Consider the following 5,537-nt stretch of genomic DNA (forward strand, 5'->3'; position numbering starts at 1 on the left):
CGGACTATTTTTTAGATGTGTTAAGAAGATACGTTTTCAAATATATTTTTAAAAAACTTAATTAAAAATTTAGAAATAATAATTGAGATTTATTAAATAGGAATTTAGCCATAAATTTTATCTTTATAAGTAAGTTCCAAGCCAATAATAGAGCATATTTGAATAATGTGAGTTTCATATCATTTGTAATTTAACAGGGGAGGGATTATAAACTTAATTCTTAATTTTGTCCTTAAATTTAACTAAAGTGTTTGATTGGATCTTTATATTTTAAAAAACTCCAATTGAGTACTTTAATTTTTTAAATTGCCTAAATTAGATCCTTTTCATCCAATTGGGTTGATGACGTTAGGATTGAAAATTCTGATAGTTGTTACAAGTTAAAAACTATCACTAAATAATAATAATAATAATAATTACTATTATTAATATAAAATGAAACAAAAGTATAAGGTTTGAAGCGTTTTTCTCTTTCATGGGGTTTGAAGTGTTTCACCCACATCTCCAACTAGTGGGGTTGTGGCCACGAGACAGTTTTGCCAGCGGTGATAGGAAGAGGAGAGGTACAGTTAGGGTTTTGAGAATGATGAGTAATCTCACAGCTTTAGAGATCCGATGAGGCATGAGGAGAAGCTGAGCTTGGAAATGTCGAGGTCAACGGCGAAATTGAAGGTGTGGCCAAATTTGTTGCCGTTTTGGTGGAAGTTGCAACCAAGTCCTTTGAGATCCAATGATGCAGTGTCCCTCGTAGAGATATTGGGTGGAGGCGAGGGATGAATCGCGCGTGAGAAAGTCGTAATGTTGCATGGGTCGATGGCGGTGGTTTAGAGGGCGCAAGTGAAGGAGAATTCTGGGTTTAGGTTCAAAAGGCGATTTAGGAAGTGGCAACGGGTTATTTGGGTGGATTTTTTCTTCTTTTTCTAAATTTTGATTCTTAGTCTCATGTTGCTTGAACTTCTTGATATCCCAATGTGAAAGAACTTTGATTGTGGACAAATTTTCTTGATATCCCAACTTTCTCAATCAGTTTCTAGAATGATGAATATTTTTTATTCTTTCTAAATAATAAAATATATAGGATCGGCTAAAAACTGTCATAATTCATAAACAAAAGCCATCACTATTCATAATCGTATTAGCGTCAGCCCAATTGGACACAAAGGACTAGATTGATAATATGATGCATTTTCTAAAATTTGAGGACTTAATTGGAATTTTTTTAAATATAGAGACCTAATTGAACATTTTAATAAAACTTGAACATTAAGCCTAAAGAATATGACCATCAATATATTGCCTTTTTATTTTGTTTTCAGGCAAGGAAATAAAGTATAAACTATTCATTATATTAAATATTTTATGTTTCGTTTCCTTAATATTTGAAAAATTATGGGCTTTTATTTGTTATTTTTCTTCTTAACAATTTGGGTATGAAAAAATTGATGTATTTTTATCTCCTAATTTCATCCATTGTTCTTGTAATTTTTGTATATTAATGAATTTTCTAAAACAAAATATGATTGCATTCAAGTTGAAAAGTATTTTTTAGATGAATAATAACTAGTTACGAATCAACCTTTTTTAAGATTTGTTGGATTCCCTTGATATTTGTCTTAATTTTCTTTTTTGATTGTGAATGTTCTCAAATACTTATTTATTAAAAATTAAGGAGTCATCTCTAATTTTATTCCTAACTAAAAGAGGTTGACCATTTATCTCCCTCTGTACATCTTTCAATTAAGGTTAATGTTTATGAATTGGCAAATACACCAATTCATCCTAAGTAATAAAGTTAAAACGAAAATTTGAGTATTGTATCCACAAGGATTTTATTTTTACTTATGTAGACGAATATTTGATTAAGAAAAAGATTTGGAAAGGTTGTAGAAAAATAGTAATTTAAATTGATAGAAAATTAAAACAAACAAGAAGAGAAATTAAACAAGAATTTTTAAATTGATTAATTAAAGATAGAAGAAATGAGAAAATTCAATATTATTGTACAAGGAAATTTAGAAGATGAGAATGTTGGGAACTTAGCCTATTAGAGTCACTCTTTAATGTAATGTTAATAATTTTTCTCTATTTATAATTATTTCAATTTACACTTTGGTCCCTAAATGTATCTAGTAGTATACTCTAACTTTGATCCCCGTATGAAACAACCTAATTTATCTATTTTCTCTCTCAAATTCCTTTGTAGAGCTAAAATAGTAAATTGCATTAAGAATAGAGATGTATAATAGGCTAAACAAATATTAACCTATTCCTAGTTATGACTTTATTTAGATACATTTTTCTAGTTCTATTAGAAAATAATGTTTCTCAATGCTACCCCTAAAACTTACCGTGCAAATGGATGATCAAGTCACAAACAATAATATTAAGCACATGAAAAAATAATGTAAATGTAATATTCATAAATGGATAGGAAGAAAAATTACTTAGTTGGCTGTCAAGTTCTCAGCAAAAGGGGTTTAACTTCTCATTATCATGGAAGTTTTATAATTGCAAGAAAAAAATATTTAGTAAAGAGGAGAAAGATACGAAAGGGAATGGAGGGAATGAATGACTCTCCATGTTTGTTTTTCCTTCTTCTAGTCTTTGTCTTTTATAAGGAATTATATTTTCTTATAATTACTATGTGTCTTTTCCTTTTTCTTCTCTTCTTAAATTAGTCTACTTTTCTTAATTAGTCCTTATTTCCTTAATTAGTCTTGTTTCCTTAATTGTTCTTATTTCCTTAATTAGTTTTACTTTCCTTAATTATTTTCCTTTCCTTAATTAATCTTATTTTCCTTAATTAGCCTCATTCTCTTAATTAGTCTCCTTACCTTAATTAGTCTTATTTCCTTAATTAGTCATGTTTTCCTTAATTATCCTTGTTTTCTTGGACTTTATTTTACTCACTAAACATCATAAATTCATCACTTTTAATATTCTTTGCACAAAAAATTAAATGATGTTAATTTAACAATTATTTGCTCAAAAAAGAAGAATTAGGAGAGAAAAATTACAAATTATGATATAATTTAACCTCAAAATCTACTCATAATTAACACTTATCAATTAAACCCTAACTAGAAAATAAATAGGGTTATGATAAAAAAGATGACAAGTAAGCACTTTAACAAAAACTTCAATGAAAGCTATTCTCCATTACATTTTTGCAGATGTCATGCTATGTTTTTTTGTTGCTAGAACACAATTCTTTGAAAGTGTGTTTGGATGAGAGAATTTAAAATTCTAAGAAATTTTAAATTTTAAGAATTTCAAATACTTTAATTGAATTTTTTTTTATTTTCAAAATTGTGTTTGGATAAAAAAAAATTAAAATTGTGATGGTGGAATAAAATGAATGCAAAGAGGAGAGAAGATATGGTTGGTGTGCTTCCAAGGAAAATAATATTGATGCAGCATGGGGAGTTGCAGGGAATCCGGGACACGACATCGTATACCATCATACCCGACCACAATATTCAATCAACGGTGAGCACCTCCACCGTGTGATAGGCAGCGACAGTTGCTCCCCTAACTAGCGGATGCAGCTCTACATGTCCCCCTACGCCCGCACCCGATCGACGCTCCGCGAGCTCAAACGATGTTTCTTGAATAAGAGGATCATCGGCGTGAGGGAACAGTCGTGAGTTTGAGAACGAGATTTCGGGAACTTTCAAGTGGAAGAGAGGATAAAGGTTATAAAGGAAATACACGAAACGTTTTGGAAGGTTCTTCTATCAAGAAGAGAATTTCAATTTTTCACATTTTAGAAGGAAATTAAAGTTCTACATTTTTAGTTGTTTAAAATTTTGTTTTAAAATTCTAAAAACTTAAATTCTTAAAAAAATCCAAACAATGAATTTTAGATTAAAGAAATTTAAATTCTCTGATAAATTACTTTTCTCAGTTAATTTTTTTTATCCAAACGCACTCTAATAGAAAACTAAAATTTGAGATTTAGGCATACTAATTAAACAAAAAATTAGAGCAAAAGTTATCCCAAAATTGTAACGACTCTTATGGAAGAAAAAAAAAACCTAACAAAAGAACTTCATAATGCATAATTATTGCTCCTAAAAACTTAATAATTGCCTACCATCTTACCCTGCATAAAATAAATATTCCTAAAATACATAGTTGAAACTAATAAAACAATATACATAATTAATAATATGTAAATGCTTCTAATTCTTGTCAATAATTGTCACAACTGTCCCTAATCCCACCATTACCACCTCCTAAAAAATCAACCTTGTCCATTAGGCTTAATGCATGAAATTGGTTCTTTCTTATTATCTTTGTCTGCTTCAATAGCAATTACTTTCTCATCTTTTTTTAGGGTTTCATCATCTTCCATAATTACCACTCTTAACTAGTTCTCTACATATTAATGTAAGGGATGAAATTTTTCTCACTCTTAAAACACTACCCTTAATTTCTGCTTTCCATCATTTCTTGATTGTTAGATGTTGCAAGCCTTTGTTTTTTTATTGCAGAATTCAAACCTTTGTCCAAGTGCCATATTTCTTAAGTTACTCACTCGTGATATTGTAACCATTTTTTTTCCTAACAATTTGATCACAAGAGCATCCTTCCATTGACTATAAAGGTCCTAAAACACTTTCTCATCCTAAATACAACTTTTGAACTAAGATTTTCATCCTCATGCTCTATTTGGATAAACTTTTGTGCTATAAGATTACTTTTCCCCCTCATAGATAGGGCTATTGATTTTTCAATACTGTATCATGATAAGACATTGCTGATGTCTTGCTATTACTGACAAATACTTTCGACAAGGAAAAAAAACTATATGAGAGAACAAAGGAAGAAATCAAGGAGAAAATATCTAATATAAGCTTCGTAAAAAATAATAGCAAAAACAACACAATGATAGCGAAAAATTGTGACATCTGTTGAACAATGAAGGAAAGCAATGACAATGACACTAAAAACTACCATCATGTTTTCATTTATTCCCATTTCTATTTTTCAGAGAATATTTAGAGGACTCGAGATCTTGATGCGATGCTCCCTTTCTATCTATCTTGCTTTGAAAACCCTCACCTTTACATCCATTACAATAATATTGAGAATTTGTTGAAGTTATTAAACTTTGTTATTATTGGTGTCACGTCACTACAAAAGAAGTTAAATTGTGATAACCAAAACTTCAAATTGAAAATAAGTAATACTTCAATTATTACTATCGCGTCACTACATCTTTAAAGAAAACATTCAAAACTTCAATTTTTTAGAGATGTTTTCAAATTTTCAACCCATGTTTTCATCTTTTATTTCTTCTTTAAAAACATTTTCATGTTCATAATCAAATAAGTAATGTTATAAAAAATCAAAATAGTTTGAATTTAAATTAAACATTCTAACAATGTATTTTGTTTTATTGGATGACAATAAATCAATATTAAAAAAATATGTTGCTTTGGCGTATCACATCGTCTTCTTCCTTGCAATAAAACCAAATCAAAACCTTTCTCCTAATTGCTAACATCCCAATTCACAAGCATAATTAGTGC

Source organism: Glycine soja, chromosome 8, assembly GCF_004193775.1.
Source record: "Glycine soja cultivar W05 chromosome 8, ASM419377v2, whole genome shotgun sequence".
NCBI lineage: Eukaryota > Viridiplantae > Streptophyta > Magnoliopsida > Fabales > Fabaceae > Glycine > Glycine soja.